Source organism: Mya arenaria, chromosome 9 (genome assembly GCF_026914265.1).
Source record: "Mya arenaria isolate MELC-2E11 chromosome 9, ASM2691426v1".
Lineage (NCBI taxonomy): Eukaryota > Metazoa > Mollusca > Bivalvia > Myida > Myidae > Mya > Mya arenaria.
This window is the reverse complement of record NC_069130.1, coordinates 27,818,458-27,828,362: the sequence shown is the minus strand read 5'-3', so window position 1 is coordinate 27,828,362 and position 9,905 is coordinate 27,818,458.

Here is a 9,905-nt window from a genome sequence, read left to right as displayed (position 1 = left end):
TCTAGCATGGTTAAATTTTTGGATCTAATTATCTGAGGTGGGAGAAAACCCCTTCTCTGCACGACTGTGTGTGGGGCGCTAATCCATGTCTACACGCATGTGTGTGGGGAGAAAAACCCTCCCTTCAGTCTGTGTGTTTGGAGATAATCCCTGTCTGAGCGCTTGTGTTTGGGGAGATCATTCCTGTCTGCACACATGTGTGTGGGGAGAAAACCTATCTCTGCAATCTGTGTGTTTGGAGATAACCCCTCTCTGTACGCCTGTGTTTGGGGAGATAATTCACGTCTGCACTCATGTGTGTGGGGAGAAAACCCCTCTCTGCAGTCTGTGTGTTTGGAGATAACCCCTGTCTGCGCGCATGTGTGTTGGGGGGAGAAAACCCCTCCCTGCAGTCTGTGCTTTTTGGAGATCCACCCCCTCTGTACACCGGTGTTTGGGGAGATAATCCCTATCTGCACGCATGTGTGTTTGGGGAGATAATTCATGTGTGCAGTCGTTGTGTTTGGAGATAACCCCTCTGTATAGTTCCTTTGCATTCAGCCATTATTTCTTAATGTCTTCAAAATAATGATACCGCAAATGGCCGTTTACCTGTTTCGTCTATATAGTGTTTTAACATACGTGTGGAACCTTCTCCTATGCGAGTTTCCGCAGTTTCAAAAACCAGTTTCGGTTTTTGTAAAACAAACGGTAAAACTGGTTTTCATTTTATTTGAACCTGTCACGACAAAACACAGTTTGTGAACTCGATATAAAACCAAAACTAGTTTATTACCAACAAAAACGCCCTTGTTATAAAATAAAAGAAGAAAAAACAATCGACAAGACGGTCAAGTTTCATATTTGTATTACTGATGCCATACATTTCTATGCAAAATGAAAGAATGGGTACTCTAAACACAAAACCACCATAATTAGAATGATCCAATCAACACATGTACACTGTATGCTTACATGTATTAAGATCGTACCGAATTGATTATATGTTTAGCGTCGGGGTCTGATTTCCAAATATACCTCAAAAACAGAATGACGAAAAAAATCATGACGCAAATTGACACACCAGCAAACACAAAACATAGAATCAATTCGGCATAACCTAACTAGCTGTTACCACATGAAAGTTTTTAATTATGATAAAATAAAACATAACTAACATAACTATGTAATAGTTAGATGACATGAAGTAAAATCTAAATGATTAAGAATGGCGGAGTGGGCGAAATGTAGAATACAATCTCTTTGGCTGATACATTGTCAACGCAAGTTTGACTATGGAAGTGTGTATCGGATGTGTTGCAGTAGGCGGACCTTTAAAGGGGCTATACCTATCCGTATGATGAAATAGCGGATAAAAAAGAAAATTGTCGAAAACTGACATAATCTTGGTATAGATGTGTACAGTGCATTGAAACTTACTAAATGAAGTACCACATAGTTTACAATTAATTTATTTTTCGCAGTTTTTTCGTATTGTTCCATTCAAAAAGATTACTAGGTATGTCTACCTAGTAGAATTCATTTCTTATGCGTGCTTTGCTAGTCGATGTAATCACGTGATATTACCAAGTTAGGTATATAGCTTAAATATTCCAACCGTTTAGGGTAAGCCTTCGTAGCACAGTGGATACAACACTGTAATGCTATTTTGGCGTCACCGGTTCGAACCCGTTCTCCGACTCGATATTTTTTTTACATTTTGGTATTTTTTTTACAATGATGATATCAAAGAGTAAAACATTTTATTAAATAATTGTCCTGAGATTCGTTATAGAAAAAAACTTTTTTTGGTGCCAATCTGGTGTACAGTCCCTTTAAACACTCGTGAAGGTTGAACTCCTTGATGATTAAGCCTATCTGCAATTTCATTGGCAGAACATGCAGGTTGTATTCTAAAACAATGAAATAAATTGGCAGATCGGGAAACAAGGGTCTCTCCCCCTCCTGTACCTAAGTAAAATTGTATTGTAAATAAGGCTATTAAGTCTTGAATAAGGATATTAAGTCCAAGTACAAGTGTACTAGAAATATAGATCTAAAATCCTTTCGTTCGGATTTCCCTCTTCTTTGCCTGGTCGGTTTTGATTCGCGATTGGGAAATAGTGCTTTCAAATCATGCAACATCGCGAGAAAAATCTCAATATCTCAAGAATGGAGAAATTAAAAATATTCAAAATCGTAGAATTTTAGATATTTAATTTTTAGTAAACAACATGGATTTAGATGTCAATAAACTAAATACCATTATGCACAATACTAATTTACGAAAACTGAAACTAAGCGTTTTGCTTCCAGGTCGTGAATTGAATTGACAAAAGTTTCCCAATTAGGAAAACACTAAGGGAGAACCGACTGTTTTCCCGATCGGGAATTGAATTAACAAAAGTTTCCCAATTGGGAAACACTAAAGGAGAACCGACTGGTTTCCCGATCGGGACTTGAATTAACAAAAGTTTCCCAATTGGGAAACACTAAGGGAGAACCGACTGTTTTCCCGATCGGGAATTGAATTAACAAAAGTTTCCCAATTGGGAAACACTAAAGGAGAACCGACTGGTTTCCCGATCGGGACTTGAATTAACAAAAGTTTCCCAATTGGGAAACACTAAGGGAGAACCGACTGGTTTTACGATCGGGAATTGAATTAACAAAAGTTTCCCAATTGGGAAACACTAAAGGAGAACCGACTGGTTTCCCGATCGGGAATTGAATTAACAAAAGTTTCCCAATTAGGAAAACACTAAGGGAGAACCGACTGTTTTCCCGATCGGGAATTGAATTAACAAAAGTTTCCCAATTGGGAAACACTAAGGGAGAACCGACTGTTTTCCCGATCGGGAATTGAATTAACAAAAGTTTCCCAATTAGGAAAACACTAAGGGAGAACCGACTGTTTTCCCGATCGGGAATTGAATTAACAAAAGTTTCCCAATTGGGAAACACTAAGGGAGAACCGACTGGTTTTACGATCGGGAATTGAATTAACAAAAGTTTCCCAATTGGGAAACACTAAAGAGGAACCCACTCGCTCCCCGATCGGGCAATTTCCTCGACAGTTATTTTTGTATTAACACATGTACACTGTAATTTTTATTGATGATGATTTTGATATAAAATCTAAATTATGACTGAGTATTAACAATACAGGGACCAGTCTAAACAAATCAAGCTTTGAAACATGCCAAGTTATTATAAAGAAATGTTTTTAAGGTATATAAGAATACTAAAATTAGTGTCTATCGTCTAAAGTCGATTTTGTTAATATCAACGCTCATCTTGTCGTATAAGTCATGTCTACTTTTTCCAAAAATGTACATAAAAAACAGCTAATATGGTTCGTCCCACCGACCCCTTTGATTTTAAATTTCTATGGGAACGATCGATACTGTCATAAACATCAAAGAAGACCGTTAAATATTTTCTCAAACGCCATTTTCGACCTTCTTTGCGTCACCTCGATGTTTTCCGACTGTGTATCCGACAAAGTACTTGTGCGACGTCGACGTCTGGTTCGATCAGTGTGACGTCGTATAAGACGTTTTTGCTTTCCAGTCCCACCATTCAAGGAATTTGGCGTCAAGTGCTTGTCGGTTGAGTGGTGTGCGTCATGCCGGGTGATTTCATCAAAGGATTGAAGACTTGAGTTTTTTAATTTGATATTTGCGTAGTCGCGTTTGAAACTGTCATGGCTCTTTGCGAACACATCGTCGTTTTCACTGTCTTCAACGCTTGTCTGTGTGTGGTACCCCATATCTCCATTTGCTAGCTCTCTGGGCGAGAAGGGGTTTCCCAACACATCCCTATGAGCGCATTTAAAACCAAGATCTTCTGGGTCTTCGTGGCGCAGTTTTAAGTTTTCTACTGCATTGTTCATCATATTGACGTAATAAAGCCTGAATTTCAAATTGAAGAAGTCATTTTGACTCTCCTTCTTGCAATGATGGTCAGGTTCACTCTTCTTTGTGTCGTCACGAACATCGTAATGATGCGCGTAGAACCGTCGACAATAACTTAGGTTACTGTTGCTATCGCTTAGCGACCGAGGTCTCACAGCTTCTGCGCGTGCGCGAGAATTGCTTACGTCATATTCCTCGTGAACATAGTCAGGTTTCTTTTCGCGGACTTTTTTTATTTCTCTGCGAAGACGCTGAGTTTCATTTGCATGAAACTTTTCAATATCCTTTCTGTGTTTGTCAATGACTTTCTCCTGTAATGCGCGTCTCGAGTTCAACTGGGTGTTTGCCACTTTAATTTTCTCGTAAGCCATGGCATCAAGCTTGTTGTGCAGCGACATCTGAAGTTTATTGTTCACCGGTGGCGCAAGAGGTAAATTTATATCCATTTTGGAGAAAAGAAGAACGAAGATTAAACTCTAATATCTGAATTTTATAACTTATATTACTATTTAGATACCATCAAATAGCACTGTTCTTTTTTCAGTCTAGTTTATCCTCAAAGTAATATTTGAAAGTGTTATTCCATTCCGTTCTGCGAAGGAAACAACTTTATTTCATGTCTTAAATCCAAACCTTGAATCATTTTCAAATGCAAAAACTAATTTATGAAAGTAACTGTCGACCTTATTCGCATACGAACAGAAGTAACATGACCCATTCTTTTCAAATGACACTCTTTTTATAAAATCGCAGATTAAAGCCTCATATTTTTGTGAAAATTAATATCAGAAAATTACTGACGGATCGCATTTAGTGCCATTCAAACTGTAGGTAGCGTAACCTTGTGAATTAAAAGCGCCTTGCGTCAATATATCAAACGCATTATTATAATCGCCTTGTTTTGCTGAAAATTTACTCAAGGATCGAAAGGCTCTCATGTCAGACCATAAGGTCTGTTAAAACTTGTCTCCAAAGTCCCGTAAGACGACTTCCTGATAGGATTCAGGCTACCTTTGGCTGCCTAATCCGTTGTTTTTAATATGGCTGTTTGCATAGTGATACCCTTCAAGTCCGGAGATCAATGCTGCATTTGTTTTCAAGAGGTTTGAAGACTTTTCATAGCAATACGCACTTTAATATCCATCGAGATTTCTGAACTTGGCTGATGAGTTGGTTTCAGTTTTAATCAGATCTAAGGAATATTTTTAAACAACACTCGCAGGAGCAACTTGATGCCATAATGCCAAGCTTGGTCTTTCTTGAACTGTTTTTGTCGTGAAATGTTATTAATCCAGGCAAAATGAAAGTGATGTAAAATTTAAGCACAGTTTGCATTATTTTTATACCGGTCACTTCATTTTCACAAAAGCTTTGTTCGAAATAAGTTTTGTACTGATAGATGAACACAGATAGTTCTGTGTTTGGTATTTACTCTTGAAAAGTAGTTCCATAAATTATGCTGAATGTTTGAAACTAATCGTTTGAATTATAAAGTCACTGATATTTAAATCCACAAAATCCACTAAAAATCTTTAAAATCAATGCTTAGTATCAATAGCCTAATTTATAAAGATTATTCACATACTTGGTTTATCAAAAAAGTACGCATTTCTAATAGTACAAAAACGAAAACGTTTCCTCTCTTTTCTTCTGTAATAATGGAATAGATTATTTTTCCTCGGGAGATCAGTTTCTTTAATCTTCAACTTCAATAAATAAGCGAAAAGATTGATAAACGGCGCCTCAAAATGTTCATAATAACATTGCTATTAAGTTTCCATATTTCAACTATCGGGATTGTAGAAGAAATTCATTTTAATTGCCCAATTTATTTGTTTAAATAACAAGGCGAATTATAATGGAAAGAGTGAATAATTTTATCAATACTCATAATTTAAACTGAAATACTCTTTTAAAAATGTGACCGTAATAAAGAAATATTTCTTTGAAAGTATTCAACTTCAAAAGATATTGTTACAAGGGTTACTTAAAGAAGATTCGATACTTAAATTTTCAATTATTAATTCATATTGTCAATATTGAATTTATAAGTTGATTGTTCCAATTTCTTTAAAGATAGTTTATATTGTGAAATTCTGACACGGTCAGAAGGAAATATTAAAAAAACGCACACACTTTGAAATGTGTAAAAAGTTCACTTAACTCAGTGCGTGTATACCACGTTAATTGCGCCATAAATGCTTCATCGAAAGGAAACATTTTGCTTCGAATGAATACTTTAAGAAAATATATCTTCACTTTTTTCACAATTGTAAATAAAACAGCGCAGTCTACGCCGCTGGCGGAGCAACGCCTTCGGTCTTTTACCAGAGTTTAATTGAGAGTTTAGTTTCTTAAAACATTTCGACAAACCATTTCACAATACGGCCGTCTGACGGAGCACTGTCAAAACATTATTTTGGAAACAGGTTTGTCGAAATGTTTGATAATACTAATCACCTTATCAAAGTCCGGAAAGAGCATGAAGGCGGGGCTCTTTAAGTGGCATAGACTGCCCTTTGTTTCATTTAAAATGGTTAAATAAAAGAAAAGTTATCTTTGTTTTAATTCTTCATTTTAAGAAAAATGTTGCCTTCCGACGTAGCATGTATGACGAAATGTATCACGTGGTATACACGCACTGACTATGTTGCTGCACTGTAGGTTTGTATTCGTAGGGATATATATGAACATCTTCTCCGTCTATGATGTCAGGGGCGTAGCCAAACTTTACTGAATGTTACGCACGAAAGGGGGAGGGTATGGGAGGGGGAATATCCATGTAGCCGTATGGGGGTTCGGGGGATGACTTCCCACGGAATAAATGGAAAATGGAACTAACATGTTGAACACTGATGTGTATTTGGAGGGATTTATAGGTTCGAGGCCGCCGACTGTAGTTACCAAGTGATTGATTTAGGCACAGTAAGATATCTAGCACAGAAAATAATGCTTCCTATAGCTGATCTTCCCTTTATTCTGATATCAATATTTAGCTTAGCCCTGGACTTTGATGCCATTTTTGGCCAGATTTATTTTTTTAATTTTTCAAATTGATGTTACGCACATGCGTAAGTGCGTAACGCTGGCTACGCCCCTGGATGTGGACTTTCATCTTTAAATTTCACGTTGACTTTAATCATGTCTTTCCTTACCTGTAAACGTTTTCGCAAAATTAAAAAAAAAATCTAAGAGCTCGTATCTATATAAATCCTCACCTGCTCCACTTGCTATGTCATTCGTAAATGTTTATTCGTGTATTTTGTTTTCTCACGGGTCATGTGGCTTATTGAATCTGTATTAAAAATAAACTATCATTATAACAGAAAAGGCAAGCTTATTCTTAAATAGTGTGAGCTATTATCATTCCAACTCACATAAGTATGGATTACTAAAGGGTTAAATAATAGGCCATATTGTTTTATTTTTATATCCTCGAAACGTATTTTCAGATAAGTTATATTTCTCATTCATTAGCTGCACTCTCACAGTTTTGACATATTTTAAACTCAAAATCAGCTGATTTTTGCACCAATGCCTTAAAATCAGTCGTATAAGATAACTTACAATAGAACATTTGTCAATTGTTTGGAAAACTGCCGAAAATTTCATTTTTCTTTAAGCGTTAGTGACGCTTTAAGCCATTACAGATTATTTTTCGAACGTAAATAAGAAAAACTGCGGTCTAATCTTTTGTAAGCAGTTTTATATCACTTGTTTTCAGACAATTACGCAAACATTGGCTCATTCCAAGACCAAAAAATATAAAAAGAGTAGCTAAAAACCTGAGAGAGTGCATCTCAAAAGATGATTTATAATTTTGTACAAAATATATTTTGTTTAAAAGGAATTGAACAAAAACTAATATCTGGCCTAATTCTTCATTTATGCAAGACCTAAACTGGTTTAACCTCCGACTTTGAACTAACCGAATTAAGGTGGTAACCCCAATAGTTATCCTTACACTGGCAGTGTGTATTTATATGTCGTTTTGCTTTACTGGGTTAACCTTAGAATTTTCACTGACCGCGCCAATGTGGTAACCCCAATATTTATCATTCAACCAAAAGAGTTTATTTAGTTGGATTTTCGCATTATTAAAACTGTTGGGACAAGAGTGAGGCTGTTATCTCCTAATCCGGTTTAACTTCACAGTTTTCACTGACCGTGCCAGGGTGGTTACTCCAATAAATAACAATAAACTGGCTGTGTTAATTGTGTTGACTTCTCCCTTTATGTAAAAATATCGGTACGTTATTCACCAGTCAATTGTACCCCCTCCCCTCCCCGCCCTCCCCCCCCCCCCCGCCCTCCATGCCCGGGGAATAGCGGTGACTTTGGCTTTCCATTCAGCCAACACCAGGTAAAATCCCCGTCCTGCGGGGACAAACTGCTGGTAAAATTTACGCCAAATACCCTAGCACCCGTGGGACATCCTAGTTGAAGCTGCACTCTCACAGATTGGACGTTTTGACAACTTTTTTTTTATTATTTGTCTTGGAATGAGCCAATTTTTGCGAAAATCCTTGGAAACCAGTTATATAAGACAGCTGATAAAAAGTCATATCACAGATTTTTATATAAAAGTTCAAAAACGGATATATGAATATCTACGATCTGATTTTTTGTCAGCAATATTTTATCATTGGTTTGCAGAGCTTTACGCAAAAATTTGCTCTTTCCAAGACAAAAATTAAAAAACGTTGTTAAAACAGTCAATCTGTGAGAGTGCAACTTAAAGACCCATTCCCTTCTATTTACTGCGCGAAAACAATAGCACCGCATTCATTCGGCACTGTGGGGCCACCTTTAAGGTAAAAACATGGCCAATTTCCTCCAATCCCCCCCCCCCCGGACTTGGGGCCGTGGTTAAAATTGACTGGTGCATAAGAGAGGTTATGATCACCTAGACCGGTTTACCGCCCGGTTAGGTCAATCGATAGAGCGTTGGACCGTAAATCGGACAACCCTGGTTCAATTCCCGGGCGGACCAGGTCACTGAATTTTGTTGTGATTGGTTATGAAATCCTTTCTACGACCATTTGCACTGTACCACTCCCCCTGTACAGAAGTTGTCAGTTCCTTGCAGAGGTGAATGCACCTAGTACTGGTTAACCGCCAGATAGTCTGCCCAGGATAGGTGTGCGGTGGTTGAACTGCCACTCTGGGACCCTTCAATGTGCTCACGCCAGGAGCCGGAGTATAAACTACTAACACCACCACTAGACCGGTTTGCAATGATCGGTCCAAGGGGTAACAGGAGAAATCGTACCAACTCAAACTCGCACCACTACGAAGTCGCACCATATACGGAGAAGTCGCCCCCCCCCCCCCCCCATATATATTATCTAGGCGGTATGGGTAGATTTATAAAATTAGCTTGTCAGATAGACCTTATATTAATTTATCATCATAATTTAAATTTGAATCAATTAAATAATTAAAAAAAAGATATCCAATATACGTTGTAAAGTTTAACCGAAATAACATGTACTATATAATCCGTATGAGGAGCGCCTTCTCCATATATGGCGCGACTTCGTTGTACTGCGAGTTTGTGTTGGTACGACTTCTTTTGTAATTGTTCCAAGGTGTTGTGGTCGTTTCTATGGCATTGAAAGAGGAAAAAGACTTAGTACACTGTGTGATGGACAAGAATTAGGAGACGAATTTCATTATATTTTTATTTGTAATCACTTCATTTATGAAAGACGTAAATATGTTAATCATAACTTCTATAAATATAATTATGCTGATATGTTTTTTGTTGTTGTTTTTGCAGTTCATCTTCATATTTATATTTTTCTTGCTGTTGTATGTTTTGATACATGTTTTTGTTACCTCTCATGCCCATGTGGGCCAAGAGTATGAATATAACTTGAAACCGTTGAAACTTGTTAACCCCAATATTTATCAATAAAATGGCGGTGTTTATTCCTAAATTGGTGTTTGCTCACACCTAATAAATTGGACATAATAGTTGCATTAATTGCTACTTATAATAAGGTT